This window comes from Anas platyrhynchos, chromosome 6, assembly GCF_047663525.1.
Source record: "Anas platyrhynchos isolate ZD024472 breed Pekin duck chromosome 6, IASCAAS_PekinDuck_T2T, whole genome shotgun sequence".
Lineage (NCBI taxonomy): Eukaryota > Metazoa > Chordata > Aves > Anseriformes > Anatidae > Anas > Anas platyrhynchos.
The window spans coordinates 12,793,038-12,808,361 of NC_092592.1; the positions used below are offsets into that span (position 1 = coordinate 12,793,038).

General features: G+C 46.5%; 1 protein-coding gene and 1 long non-coding RNA gene across 5 annotated transcripts in view; one reads left to right on the top strand and one right to left on the bottom strand.

Annotated features, from left to right (window-relative positions):
* The window catches only part of LOC106019172 (uncharacterized), a 90,840-nt gene extending 88,949 nt beyond the window's left edge, over positions 1–1,891 (bottom strand). Inside the window, exon 1 of one of the 2 annotated variants that reach the window (XR_011810348.1) lies at positions 1,391–1,891. This is a non-coding gene — a long non-coding RNA (uncharacterized lncRNA). The remainder of the gene's footprint in view (positions 1–1,390) is intronic. The other variant, XR_011810349.1, reaches the window with a different exon arrangement.
* An 81-nt stretch (positions 1,892–1,972) lies between these two features.
* Positions 1,973–15,324, top strand: part of BMPR1A (bone morphogenetic protein receptor type 1A) — an 81,442-nt gene continuing 68,090 nt past the window's right edge. For all 3 annotated transcript variants that reach the window (XM_038181670.2, XM_038181669.2, XM_038181671.2), the window contains exon 1: positions 1,973–2,140. The gene's annotated coding sequence lies outside the window, so the exon portion shown is untranslated. The remainder of the gene's footprint in view (positions 2,141–15,324) is intronic.

The following is a 15,324-nucleotide window of genomic DNA, read 5'->3' on the forward strand; positions in this document are numbered from 1 at the left end:
AAGCCCAGCACTGTATTACCACGCAGATCATTATTTAAAGAGATGCTAGCTCTAACAGCTTTGGTTCTGCTTGGGAGCACACACACGCATGTTGCATTCTTCTTCCATATTGAGTGTCTATTCTGTTGCTATAATCTGATAGTAGACAGAGTGGAGGAACAGCAGACTCATATTTTCCTTTGAAATTATAAACATAAGCATAAAGGTTCTGTATTGCTTGGCATGAACACCGTGATCTTTTCTTTCTTGCAGGCTGTCTTTGTTTTGGACACTGACGGATTTTTCTGGATCATCAGAATATTTTTTTCCAAAAGTCTAGTAAGGCAAGACTTGTATTTTTAAATGCTGCTCACTGTAGTATCTGGCCACCTACAGTTACTGGGTGTGCCTTTAATTGCCTGCTTTTTAAAGGCGATAGGTTTGAAATTACATTTCCTCTTTTGTTTTGCTATATGGGACGGTGTGCAGGCTAAGCACTTGCCTAACAATCTGTGTGTATGATGCATGTGAACTGTAACGAATGTGAGAGCGCTGAGGTGCCATCTCTAGAGTGGAGCACACAATACAGATCCTATCTGAAACGAACACGCAAACTAGAGCTGGGCTGCAGAGAGGCCGTCACAGTGGGCAAACCAGTGTTTCCCACAATATACGCACATGTGGCTGTTTGGCATCCCTGAGTGAATTGGTTCTCAATTGGTTACTCTCTAGAAACAGTTTATCTGGGCAGGCATCTTGACACTAGCAATTGCTGACGATTAAAGGGTGTTTGGGGCTACAGCAGAGGAAAAGTCAGTAGGTTTTTGTTATCCGTATGCCCCCATAGCTGGCTTCGCGTACAAAGTTCTTGATGCAGAAGAACCACACAATGGGGCAACTGAAAATCAAGACCATGTCAACAACACAACCGCTGCCACTCTGCTGAGTGAAGGATTAAAAACAGCAGGCAGGGTGGGAACTGTGCAGCCTCCTTGTCATATAGCATACTGTCATTAAGGCTCCTTTTGCACTGCTCTTGGGAGACATCCCTTGAAGACAGACAGACGAATTGTTACTTTGGTAATTCGCCCTAATGACGAGGAGTTTGGAAATGCAATGCAAATCATGGCCTTTAGCAAACTTATCAGCGAGCAAAGAAGCTCGTTGCAGGAGTTACAATGTATTCCGATCTAACTAACCGGGCTTATTCCTTTAGAGACACAGGAAATGGAGGAAAGCGAACAATTCTGGTCTTTGCACGGCACTCTCATCCCTCGCAGCGCCACTGGAGCGCCAGCTTTCCCAGCGCCATTTTCCCACAGCGCCACAAGGCCCGTTCGAGGCGCTCGCTTCTCCACACGCAGCTGCTCGCCGCCCGCCCGCCCTCGCACGCAGGCCCCCCTCAACTCGCCTCAAGCACCAGCTGCCGTGCTCGTCCCCCGCACCGCCTCCTGCGCGGCTCCGGCCGGGAGCTCCCTCCTGCAGCCGCTCCTAGCGCTGAGGGGGCGGCGGGGCCCGTGGCGCAGCGCCCAGCCGGCTGAGGCGGCGTTGGGCCGCGGCCCGCGCTGCCGCCCGAGGAGGGGCTCCGGGGGAGGAAAAGCAGGCCCGGCCGGTTCCTCCCGGCCAGCGTTATCCCGGGGAGCCCGTGGGGAGGGACGGGGCGGAGGAGGAGGAGGAGCGGGGCGGCCGCCGCTCTGAGGAGCCCCCAACGGCCGCCGCCCCCCAACGGCCGCCCCGCGCGCTGAGGCGGGAGGTGGGGGGGCGGAGGGGGGCGAGGCTCGCGCCCGGCGCCCGTCAGCCGCCGCCTGAGGGCGGGGGCGGCGCGAGGCGGCCGTTGGCCGTGGGGCTGCGCGCGCCCCCGCCGCCCCTCGCCCTCCCTCGCGCCGTGCACGCGGCCGGCCCCGGCCCCGCCCCGCGCCGGGAGCGCCCGCCCGGCACCGAGCCTGCGCCGAGCCCGCCCCGCCCCGCCCCGCCCCGCCCCGCTGCCCCCTCCCGGCCCCTCCCCTCCCCTCCGGCCCGGCCCGGCCCGTCCCGACGCGCGGCCGCCGCTGCGCACCCGTCTCGGCGGAGCCGCGGGGCCCCGGCGCGGCCTGCGGGGCAGCGCCAGCCTCCGCCCGCAGCCCGCAGCCCGCCCGCGGAGGATGAGGAGCCCGCAGCGACGGTGAGTGCGGGGCCGCGGCTGCCGCCGGAGCGCCCCGACCCGTCCCGTCCCGACCCGTCCCGTCCCGTCCCGTCCCCGTCCCGGTGCTTCGGCGCCGCCGCTCGGCCGCCCCCGCCCCGCCGCGGCGCTGGGGGCGCTGCCCGTGGCCCGGGACGGCTCCTGCGGGGGCGCGGGGTCCGCCCGAGGGCCTCCATCGGCCTCACCCCGTCCCCCCGTGCCGCCGGGCCCTGCCCGCCCGCCGAGCCCCGAGCCCGATGCGGGGCCGGGCCCCGCGCCTCGGGAGGCTGAGGCGCTGCCATGGCGCCTCCCTCCCTCCCTGCTTTCCTCCCTCCTTCCCTCCTTCCCTCGCCGTTTCGCCTGGGCTCGGCAGCGCCGGGGGTCGCGGCGGGCCCAGGCCGCGGTCGCTGTGGGTCCGTGGGGCCCTCCGGGCTCCCCGCGCCCCCCGACGAGCCCGGGTTGCTGGCAGCCCGGCCCCGGCCGCGCTCCGTGGCTCTCGGGGCCTGCTGCCCCTAGGAAGGGAAGGGCTCGTTGGGTGGCTCGTGGCGGAGCCTCGTCCTCAAATACAAACCTGCGTGGAGCCATCGCACGTTGGAAGGCTTCATTTTCGTCTCTATCCGCCGAAACCCCCGTGTCGTGGTATTTGTAGCAGCCTGATCGAGTTCTCGCTGACAGCAGGTGTTGGCGGGAGGCAGGGTGTTGTTGCTGTCCGTCTGGTGCTTCCTTAGGGGTGGCTGGCTCGTGGTGTCGCTGCCCCTGGGTTTTGTGGGTGCCAAGGGACGCGCGTGCCCCGGTGGGCTTTGGATGGGAGGTTTTGTGGAGGACCTTCTCGTGCAGCCATGAGTTTCAGCTGCCAGGTTTTCACGTGTCCCATTGGCAGCTCTCTTCCAGGGACAGTGAGTTTATGTGGCCGGACCTGAGTCTTAACCTCTGAAATCGTGAAGTTGTTTAGTTTGGAAGGGACCCTTGGTTGTTACTGGGTGCAGCCCCTGCGCGAAGCCGAGGGGGCAGCTGTTGGTAAATGGCTAGCAGGGAACACCCCACAGCTTGGAATTCACTCATCAAGTAGAGCTTCCTAAAGCCAACGTGTGGGATCCATCTCCCAGTGGGTTTGATGGTGCGGTGCTCATCGAGACCCTTGCAGTGAGAACTTAATGCTTTGTTATGAGAATTACAAATACATAATGTTGTACCGTAAGCAATAAATATACTTTTTCTGGGTGCCAGCATTCAGGAATGAAGGGTCTAAAGCTGATGTAACCAAAGTCAATAACCGTATTCTGTGTAGTAGTTGGCATGCTTATTGAACTACTACAAGTTAGGGCCAGCCAAATTTTGATCCCATTTGGGATCGACTGTGGTGCTTTCTCAGAAGTGCAGTGCACCAAATCTGTTAACTTCTTTTAAAATGGACATTTGCTGTAGATGAGCATTGCTGTGGTGTGAAATGCCATGGAGGGTTGCACTGCAAAGGGAAAAGCGCTCTGAAGAACCAGTGCAAGGTTCTGTCTGCTTCCTGCAGTCCTGAAATGTATGCAGTTGATGGATGGCTTGATGTTTTTTTTCTTGGTTTAAAATTAGGAATGATGGTCATGTTGTATTTGTTCTCTAAGAAGAAGTATAGAGATCACATGGCTGTGTGATGTATTAAAAAAAAAAAAAGCAGGAAAGGACTTGCTTGAATACTCCCTAACTTAAAATTTTATGAGAAACCAATGCAGAATATATTTATATTTTAAAAGAATAAATTGCATTGAAAATAATGGTATTAACTCTGAATTAATGGAATCTCTCTTGAATTGTGCATCAGTCAATATAACTAAGAAATTCTACAGCTTTCCAGAGCAGTGTCAGGCACAAATGTGTCACGGGTACAGTTAAGGGTTTGAATACATCCCCTTCATTGAAGGGATCAAAGAACGGATGATCCTGGTGCTTGCACTGGTTTTGGTATAGCCAGACTTTCAAAAGGACCAAACTCATCTTCTCCAAAGTCCTTAAAAACGAAAAAGGAGAAAAACAAGCTCTTTCTTTCATTGTGGCTGGTAACTTCTCTCATGAGGGCAGCGCCTCGTTCCAATGGCAGGTAAATGTCTGACATGTGGAGCTCTGTAACTTCTTCAGTCAACTGGGTGGATAAACGAGACGAGGCAGGATGTGACAGGGTGTGTTAACACATGGGGACCTTTCTCCTGTGTTTGGCAAGCATCAGCTCAAGTCTTGTCTGTCTGGGTGTTTGGGAAAGCTTCTGGTATTTCTTGGTTCCCCAGTTTGTTTGTGTGTTGTGTACAACAGCATGTCTTCAGTGCCTGGGTTTTGCTTCATGTACCTTAATAGTTTCTGCCAATAAATCATGGAAGGGTCGTGGTAATTTGAAGATGGATCACTTCAGAGCTGTTACATGGACTCTAAGCATTGATGGAGTGCTTAGAGCCTTGTTTCACTCATTAACATTCCCGAAATTCAGGGTTTGGGGGTGGGGAGACAGTGTGTGTGCTTAACTTGGACAGCAAGCTTGCCTCTAGCTGATGATTTAGTGTTTTTTTCTTTCTTGAACAAGATCTGCAAAATCTTCTGCAGTTGCTTTACCAAACTCTTGCTGATTATCCCTAGTCATGGTGATGTCATGGAGTTTCTGTGCCTTCTAAAACAGTTAGCACTTTAAAGGGAAAGCAGGGAATTTCTTCTCTCTTTCTTGTAACACTTAAAAATCGCAGCAAGGTCTGTAGAGTGGTTGATTTTCTCAGATGGCTTTATTTATTCAAAAACTGTTTAAAAACAAACGCAAAATTTAGCCTGCTATATTGTATCCTAAAAAAATAATATGGAAATTGAAGTAGGTGATCCTTGAAATAGGGCAAAAAGTTGAAGTAGTCACCTCATTTATCTTAATTGGAGAGCAAACATCATGTTTGCATTCTTAATATTCTTATTAATGATATGCACCCAGTAGCCATTTTGTGAGGGGCTCAGTGCAGAAATGTATGCTCAGTCCTTTGCACTCTGCGTATTTATTTTATGCCACCACCCCCCACAAGCGATTTTCACCCTGGTCTTCAATATTGAGAATTTAGTTCTTCTGTAGGGAGGGTGAATTTCAGGTTCCTTTGGTTTCTCTGAGAGACGGTGTCCCGATGCGTGAGGCAGTGGGGTGCAACCTCTGGAGGGTCTGACGGCAGGGGAGCAACGACTGTTGTAGTAGTTGGGGTGGATTGAGAGGATGGAAGACTTCATTCGTGTTACGGTAGACATAAGATGTGTTAGTTTCTGTTTGTGACACCGTTGTTTCAGCTGTATGAGGATGCTGTGGACGATCTGATCATTATCTGTTAGATTTATATATTATCTGTCAGATTACTCCTTGCCTTTTTCTGTCATGTAGTGTCATGTAGTTGCCCTCCTATTTCATTTGAGTCGCGTGCGTTTCACTCAGCTGGGCTGTTACATGATGGTCTGTTAAGTAAAAACAAGTATTAAAGCAGGAAAATCAGTTCTAGTTTGTGATTGTGTTAAAATGCATAGGTTGTGTAAGTAAAAGCAGAAGCAACACCCAAGCCTTAGTTAAGGTCCAGTGTGTTCTGCCTCGGAGTTTCTCCTGCTGGGATGTGTTGCAGTGAAATGGGCTGGCTTGATGGAGCGCTTCCTGTGAGCTCAGCGCTGGGGTTGCATGCACTGAACTTATCAGTCTTTGTGTTCGCTGGGGGAAACGGCGTTCTGAATAGCATGAGGGGTATGTGCATTATTTAAATACTTTAAAAGGTTCTGATACGATAAAATCTGTGAAGTAATAGTTGGTGGGGTGTGGTACCTGCAGCGTGCAGCTCAGTGCTCTGATACTTCTTTCTCCTCCAAACAGAATTTCCCAAAATAGAGATGAAAATGTGGTAGCTTTAAATGTGAGTTTTATTACGTGGTAGGTTGGCTGTACATTAAAGGGGGGAAAAGTCAGTAGTATTAATGCAGATCAACAGTATCGTGGCTTAATTTCTACGATACCTTGTAACAGCAGCAACTTTTTTTTTTACAGAAGTTTGAAATCACATTTTCTCCATGTTTCTTCAGATAATTGTTTTTCATGGTGGCTTCAGTCAACTTCCTTTGCATAAAATGTGGAAGCAGCTAGAAATTCTTTGGCCATATTCCCTCAGTTCACCATGGTACAGGAGAGAAAAGAAGGGTCCATCTTCCTGGGTTTTGGCTGATACAAATACAAGCAGATGTAGCAGGGATAAGTTGGGAAGATATCAAAGGAAGTCTCAGAAGTCCAGAATACAGACCTGGTTTGTGGAAACTATTTCCTTTTCACTGTTGCAGCTGTTAAAATTTTCTGTATTTGCTTTTCCTGAAGTCTCTTGCCTTTACAGTGTTAATTATTAACCACTTTTTCTTGATCTGAGGGGGAAAAAAAACACGTTCATGCGCCTTCACACCTCCCATTTAAGAGCCTGATCCCAAACTTGACTGGAAATCAGTGGCAAATCGTTCTTGTGAACTTAAAATCACAATGAAAATTGATAGGTTTTGGGACCATGTCTGTCACATTTTCCAAGCTGAACCAGTGATCCTATTAGTGATAATTTATCTTCAAAACTCTTATTGTGTACCCAAATTTAAGCATGACTGTATCAAGGTATCATTGATACCTTGGTCTTCTGCTTTGGTTAGCTGAATGAAGTTGTTTTTTGAACCATGTTGACTCCATTTCCATATCTTGGTACAACTTTTGCATGAATCAGATCTTCACTGAAGTAATTGAAGTTGACAGCCACTGGTATTGGTTTATGCGGATCTTAATGTTTTGTAGCACTGTTTTGGTACGTGGTGAGTTATTTTTTTTTTTTTAATTACAATTATAGTTTGTTTAATACTGTTTTTAGAAAGAATGAGGAATTGGAATGCTTTCCTACCGAAAAGTTAGGGCAGAGGGCTATGGCGAAGTGCAGGAACATTCCCATATAGCTGATATTCTTTAGTTTCCTGCTCTTAAAATTTCATGGAAGGAATGCAGTGAGAGAGACTTGCCAATTTGGGTTGAACCAGGAACTGTGAAATAAAAGCCGACCCAGACAGGACAGTTTTTATTCAAACCCGAGCCTCCGTTGAACTGTCTGTTTTTGTTCCGCCCCTGGCCCTGCTTCACTCCCCCACCTCTCTTCAAATTCACAAGTTTTTAAATGCAGAGATGTTTCTAATTTAGAAAATTATTTTGGCGTAATGAACTAAAACAGAAAGGAGGGGAGTAAACTGAGGGAGGTCAAAAAACAGATGGAAATAGAAAATCTGAAAACATCTAGTAAAAAAAAAAAAAATCACCCTTGAAATAATGTAATCTAAATGCTGAAATTATACATCTGCTCGGCAGCTGTGCATTCCTCAACCAGGGGTTCTGCTGCAGAAATGGCATTGGTAAACTTTTTCTCAGAGTTTCAGATGCCGTTGTATAATATTTATGCCGCTTCGGAATAGTTCAGGTGATGGTCTTAGAAATCTGTGGAGGGGAACAGAGGTGGAGGGACGAGGTGGTGAAGCAGTGTGAGAACGCCCTTTGTCAGCAAGCATCTGTAGCGTTCAGCCTGTCCGCTGCACCAAGGTCTGTGACTTCCTTTCTCAGTGGTTCTTTGTGGGTATCTTTTAATCTCTGCTGGCTTGTAATTTCAAAGGTGAGTTGGTCACAGAAAAAATAACCAAATAAAAACACACGGAATGACAGTGCACTAGCAAAAGAAGAATGGTACAGATAAAGAAACCAGTCTCAAGTGTTTTGCTCCCAGCAATGGCCAGCATTAGCACTCCGGAGGAAAGCATGAGACAGTCTGCAGCAGGCAGCTGTGGAATTACACCACTCTGTGGCAGCTTCTCCCTAAATCCCAATAACCCGAAGCTACTGGAGACATTAAATATGTTTATGTATCCACAGCATGTTTCTATACACTATCTTAGTATTCTGAAGAGTTCTGGTTTTAATTGAAAATGTCTTCACGAGCTATTAAGATATAAAAGTGTGTAATTTTACATCTTCCTTGGCGCTGCTTTTTTCTTCCTACTGTTCTGATAGCATTGGTTTTAATCAGTTGCTCGTTGATACTGAAATTTACTTTTATGAGAATAGGCCTATGAGCACAGGTTGTAGAAACAGCGATTTACTCAGCGTAAGAGCCTGTGATTGCCTTTTGTTCTGTAAAAAAGGTTACAACCAAGATAATTTTGCTTCAAAGAATTTGGGCCCAAATTTTAAATATTGAGTTCATGTAGCGTACTACTAAAGGTGGTTTTTTTTTTCAGAAATTGAGAAAAGAAGCTCTGAGTGAACTGCAAATACAGGTGACAGTCTCCAGAGGATCTGAAAGAGCAGAAACAGGGCTTGGGGCAGGAGGGCTCGGGCAGAAGGAGACAAGACAGTGGGACAGAGAGGAAGGCTGGATGGATTCGAACTCTGCAACACAGGAGGGGGTGAGGTGGGCACTGGGTGCTTCCTTCCCCCTGAGACAGAACTGCTCGTGGTTCTCCATTTAGTACTGCATCGCACCTCTTTCCTTCTGTCTGTGCTTTTCCTCCCAGGAAGTAGTTTGCTTTCCACTGTTGTCATTTTTTGTTTCTCACTCCAGCATCTCTGACCTCAGCACAGTGTGATAGGAGGTTTCCACTGCTGAAGTTTTGTCAGGATGCCGGTTCCCTCCACGCATTTTACTGCTTGTATTTGCGTATTTTGATTTGACTCCACGTGCCACGTACTGTGGGACGTACTGGGAACAAACAGGAGAAATCAGAGGCCACTGTCCCACTGAGATCCTGCGGTGGTACAGGCTGGGGGCTGGCCTCGCAGAAGGGCTCTGGGGTCCCTGTGGACAAGTGGACCATACACCAGCAAGGTGTGCGTGCTGCAACGCAGGTGAGTGGTGTACTGGGCTGCGCTGGGAAGCATTGCCAGCAGGTTGAGGAGCGTGGTTGTTCCTTTGGCTCGGCACCAGTACACGACAGATGGTGGCTAGTGAAGGGCCCTGGTGGTGCTAAGGGACTGGAGGACCTGTGTGTGAGGCGGGGCTGAGAGAGCTGGGATAGCTCAGCCTGGAGAAGAGTGCTCAGGGGTGTCCTACCAGCCTGTGTCAATACCTGAGGGGAGCGTAAAGGAGACTGCCCCGGAGTCTTCTCGGTGGTGGTCAGTGGCAGGGCACAAAGTACAATAAAGGAAATTCCATTTAAGCATCAAAAACACTTCTGTGCTTATTCTTTAAAGCCTATGAGGTTGCTCAAACAATGGCTCAGGTTGCCTGGGGGGCTGAGGAGTTTTCCATCTTAGGGATACCCAGAACGTGACCGAACGTGCCTCTGGGCAGTGTGGGGCAGCTCACACCACTGTGAGCACTGGGCAATCTCCAGGGGTTGCTTTCCACCATTCTGTGTCTCTGTAAATCTGGCTTCAGTTGGTAGAAACCTCTTTTTTGCTGCAACCTCTTTTAGCCTAGACAAATCTGGGTATTCCCTAGGTATTCATTCCTTCTTAAACCCTTGGCTTTTCATTACCTCTCCTTCTGCATTTCTCAGAATATTATCTTTCAGTTTAGCCTTTCATTCTTAATTTTTTCAGGCCTGCTGCCATGTCAGTTGCAATTTCTGTTGGTTAGTTTCAAGTTGGATGAGTAAGGGAGCTGTGTCTCTCAAATATTTCGGCTGTTGTGTGGAGTGAACGGATCCTCTGCCTCCTCCATCTACCGTGCCATTAACCTGGGCTAGCATTCGTCGTACCCCTCTAAGTTAATTCAGGCCGCTAGTACAGCAGACGACTAACCCAGCCAGAGGGAGAATCAGCGTGTTACTTCTGGATTAGCAAGTTAAAATGACTTGTGGAAAGACGTGATGAACCAGAGCTGGTGCAAAAGGAGGCAGGGTGGGTCTGCGCTGTTGCGAGAGGGAAGGAAGGGAGAGAAGGGAGCTCTTAAATCTACCTGGTTGTTTGCAGAGCTGTGCCTGAATGTATTCAAGAGAATTCATCTAACAAGCGTTACGCGATCTTCCTGAGGGAAGGAAGCTTCCAAGTTTTAAGCAACTCTACCAACTGCATTTCAGACAGGACTTGAGGGGAAGGCACTGTTCTTGCTCGGTTACTCGTCTGAACTAACTGGAAACTCGCTGTCCTCCATACTGGCTTTGCCACTTGCTCTGGCTTTGAAAATAGTTGAGCTGCTAGCATAACTTTTTTCTTTTTTTCCCCCCTCTGTCTGCAGAGTCACCAGGATTCAGAATTTTTGCTCGGTCTTTAGTATTCTGGCTAATGATAAATAATTTTCACCCCTGTCTGTTTTTGTTGGTTTGTTTGGTCAGTTTTTTTTCTTGTTTTTATAAGTCTGCTAACGAACTTCTGTCTGCTGCAAAGCATTAACCAAGTGTTGGAATGCGTAATTTGTCACACAAATTACCAGGGTCAAGAGTTTTAAGGGGAATCACGATGAATTTGCTTTCTGCTCATATTACTATTTTAAATCTGTGTTCTCTGAGAGAGAGAAAGTGAAGGTGGCAGACATGATGGTAATACTGAGTATTATAGGCATGAGATATTCAGAACTAGGCCAACTGGTATAATGAACTATGATGTGTGTATGCAAGTATTTGCACACATATATGCACAGACTGGGGAACAGGCATGCAACTTGTATAAGCAGAGGTCATACCTTTCTTATTAGACTTTCAAGGAACAACAGGTATTTGGTTAGCAGTATCCAGTTCATGAAGTCGTCTTGAAGTTAGGAAATATTTATGTCCACTGAAAAGAACAAAAGGCCAAAAAGCCCCCCCACCCAAAAAAGGAAAAAAGGTAGGGGGATAATTCTATCGTGTGTCAATAATGGATACAAAAGAAACGAGGGGAAAAAGTAAGAAATTTGCAGTTATTTGTACAGCGGAAAGGTACTAACAGCTTCTTGGGAAGCAAGTGGCAGGGCCTGTTCCATTTTGTGTGTTCAGGAATGATTTGGAAAGGGGAGTGGACAGTGATGAAACTTGTAGAGGATACAGGGCTCGTAGACTTGCTGTAGCACTACTGAATGTCTGGAAGACAAAATACTACACTAAGTGCAATGGGATTTAATTCTGATTGGGGGAAACAGACTCAAAAGTAGGTATTAACATTCTGGGAGATCTTGGGTTGGGTAGTTTTCTGAACAGCTCTTCATTGTGAAGATCTAACTTTAGATTGTAACTACCTGCTTACAGTTATTAAAAAGTCTTAAAAGTCTTCATTATTATTATTATTATTCTCTTCCATCCTCTTCTTTGTCTTTGTTTCTGCTGTCAGTTTTGCATCAGAGCTAGTAATTGTGGTCAGGTGGAAGGTCAGATTTGCTTGCTGATCTGACTGAAAACTAACCCCTACAAAAAAGGCCTGGATTTTCAGCCCCTCCAGCTCGCCATGAGACCAGATGTGAAGTAATGCGAGAGGAGGGGCAGCACTTCCCTTCTTGCAATCAGCACAGTCTCAAATAAGCTTAAGCCAATTTTGAAGCAGCATTCTATGGAGTCATTATACGTTTTTTTTTTTAAATGTGATTATGCAGCTGTGCACATTGATTATACATAAACATGCGTATTATATAATTCTGGTAACACAATTTCAACAATCCCATTAAAAGTAGAAGGTTGGGGTTTTTGTTACTCTTTTTTTCCCTTCTCCCAGTAGTACTAATGGGATGCAATACTAAATAGACATGGGCTTCTTGAGTCGGGGAAAGGAAAAACAACTGAGAGGGAAATGTGAAGGTAATCTATCAAACCTTAAATGATGTTAAGAAATTGATAGGGAATAATTTTCACCACTTTTTTTTCTTTTCCACAACATAAGGAGAGACATGCTACAAGCACAACAAAAGGTGGAGTTCCTTGCCCCTCTCACAGGGATACTGTTGTTGAAGAGTGAATGGAGAAATGTGTGGCTTGGGCCAAAAGCATTGCAGGAGTTCAGGATGACACAGATGTGTTGAAGGAGGTGCCCATTAATGGCAATAGCGTGGTGACTTGTAACGTGGGTTAGGGACTGCGTGGGCTTCTGGGGGGGGCAAGGGAAGGTGCTGTTCCTCCCTTCTTTCCCGACAGGTCTGGTTACAGGCAGTGTCCCAAGCAGAGGACTCAGCCAGACATCTGGTACAATCACTATGCTAATCCTTAGGCCTTTTATCACGCTCACACACACACCCAGGCACATCAGCTTCTCTGCTGTGTATTCAGAAGTGTCTTTAACACCTCCTTTTTGTTACATTGCGCTGGCGCTGGCGCTGGCGTCTAGCTGCCTTCATTGACACATTCATTGGGTTTGGTTTAATGATATTGCCATCAAACATGAAGTAACATGTTTTTGCTGTCTAACTTGTCTTGAAGATTTTCTGTTCAGGTATTTTATTTTGCTTAGTGTGGAAAGACTGATGATATAGTTTCCTGAGGACTGCAGCTTTACAGCCAGATAGGCTTGCATTGATGTCTGCCATGAAAATCTGCTAGACGAATAACTAACTAGCAGACTGAGGGCGGGTTTATGTTACAGATAAGCAAGCCCAGCAGCGAGGTGCTCTAGAAAGGCCAGTTCTGCGCTCATTACCACCACCCATGCGGCTCCTCACCTTTCCCTTTTCAGTAGCACTGTCATGCCGCAGGAAGTCTAACTACTGCCTGAAAGCTTTTTTCTTCTCCTTCTATTTTTTTTATTTCTTTCCCCATTGGCTTCGCTTTTTGCCAGTCCAGCATGGTAAAGCTGAGGGCGGACCGAGCACCGTGTTGGCCTAGGGAATGCCCCTTGCAGCTGCAGCGTGCCGGCAGCATTGGGTGCTCGTGGGCACAGCTCAGTGGGAGCGTTAGCCATTTGGGAACGCTGCTTTTCATTGCCTGGAACAATAGTCTGCCCGTGTAACTTCTTAGTGTACAGTGAGCACGTTCTCCCCTCACCCCCTTGGCAAAAATGAGATGAGTAGAAACTTTGTCTTCCTGTCCCCACATTCATCTTAGTTCTTTTCCTTCTGCAGTGCTGTTCTTTGCTTCGGTTTTGTTAAGTGTTTCTGTATCTGATGTAGTATGTAAGATTTTGGATTTTGGCAAATCTCTGGTCCTGAAACTTTAAAAGACAGGCTGCATGTATCAGCAAGCTTGAAGGTTAGGTGTTCAGTAATATTATGGAGTGGATGTGCCACTGTTTTGATTTCAAAGGACTCAAGCTGTGTTCGTGTCCCCAGAGATGAAGGATATTACCATCAGAAGTGTTTGGTAAGCTTGTCATGCCTGATGAGGGGAAGCACATGCAGTCCAGCCAGCGAGACATTGTTTGGCACCAGGAGATGTGGGAAGGAGACTGGTAGAGAGCTGTGGTTAGAGGAATATGCATGTCGGTAGAAAAGTGGCTGCACTGCAAAGGATGGTGAGAGTGAAATCCTACAGGATATGGGGGGACAGCTGGAGCAATTGCATTGGGAAAATATGCATACCAAAAGAAAGCATACATCTGTAGGAAACCAGGCCTTCCTAGGTCTGTTGCCTGCTGTGCAATTTGTTTGATGGGTGGTGACTTTTTTTTTCTTCCTGAATGGAGAGAAAACTTGAAATGAAAAAAGTAGGAGAGATGTAAGAACCAAGAAATACCATGGTAATTGGCTTCGTGGCCAGGGCAGGAGTCGTCACTTTAAATAAGTTCTTTTGTTCTGTTTTCTTCGGGTAACCCAAGCTTCAGAAGAACAGAGAAAACAATAGAATCTTTATGGAGCAGCGTATATTCTGTTCCCAGATCCAAGCAATTTTACATAGTCAAAAGGAGCTTGAAAGGGCATAAATCTAGTAAGTGAAATGCGGATGGTCTTTTCTGTGTATTATACAGAGCTGGCTCATAGCTACGAACGGGGAAATGTAGTTGAGAGCTAAATACAGTATACTTAAATGTATTTTCCAAAGAACTGCTGCACTTGAAGCAGAAGACTCGCTTTTTGACAGTGGACATGATGGAAATAAATGCCATCTTCCCAGTGCAGTTGCTGTGAGAGAATAATCTAAAAATAGCGTTGAAATGTGCAACAAGGTCCAAGGAGTACCCATGTTTATACATTAGTATGTATGCAGTCCGCACTCCTCCGCCTACCAAACCCATTATATTATCCTAGAAAACAGGTTTTGTATAAACTGCCTGTTACAGGGTCACTTATTCCTAAATATGTTGGATTTGCTGAATGCTTTTGCACTGCATTTTCTTGCCAGTGGGAAGCATTAATTATTGTCCAGAACATGCAGCTTTGGGAGGTATACCAGGAAATAGTTTATCCTCGTGAAAACTAATTTCCCAATTGCTATTGTTTTTGTTTATTTTAATTTGCAGAGTACAAGTTTCTAAAAGCATATTTTAATTATAACTTTTTTTAATATATTTAGTTGCATGTTGCAGAAGACTTTCTTCGTTTTTGAAAGCAGTAACATAGGCATAACTTCATTTGGTTAGACTCACTTCAGTTATAACACACTAGGACTACTTGGGCACAGTTATATTACAGATTGGTGTCTAAAGTGGCGCTTATTAAAGCTGTGAATGAAGTTCACAATTGCATTTCTCTCATGAAGTGCATTTGGAAGGATGGTTGGTTTAGAAGGGCTTTTGTCAGGCTCCATATACACCTAACCTTAGCACAATGAAAAGAAGTTAGAGGATGTTTTCCATTTCAGTACTGCTTTTTAACAGTAATTATTGTGCAACCATTTAACTGTAATTTATGTTGTCTCTTTTCTGCTGATAATCACCATTCCGCTATGTATTTTTCTTTGATACGTGGTCTGTAGCTTTCAGAGAAGGTTGTGATTGTGAAACCACAAAATTTGTTACAAGTTGGTATGTTTCCTGACATTACTTGTCATTTATTACAATAATTTCCATGCGACTGTTTTGACAAAAAAAAAAAAGGGGGAACTGTGTGAGATACACAGATCAAATAACAACCTAAAATAGTGGATTCATTTTAGACCTAAAAGTCTGGGGAAGAAAGCAGAACTCTAATCCTTCATAATTGTTCTCCCTTTTCGATATGTTCTGGGAGCTTAGCGTTTTGGGGATTTTTTTTGGTTATCTGTTCAGTTTTGTTTTTTTCCACTCCAGTGACTGGTTGTAATCTTTGCTGGAATGAAATCTGTGTTGAAGTGAAGTACTGAAGGCATTTGTGAGTGTCCTTATAAAACTT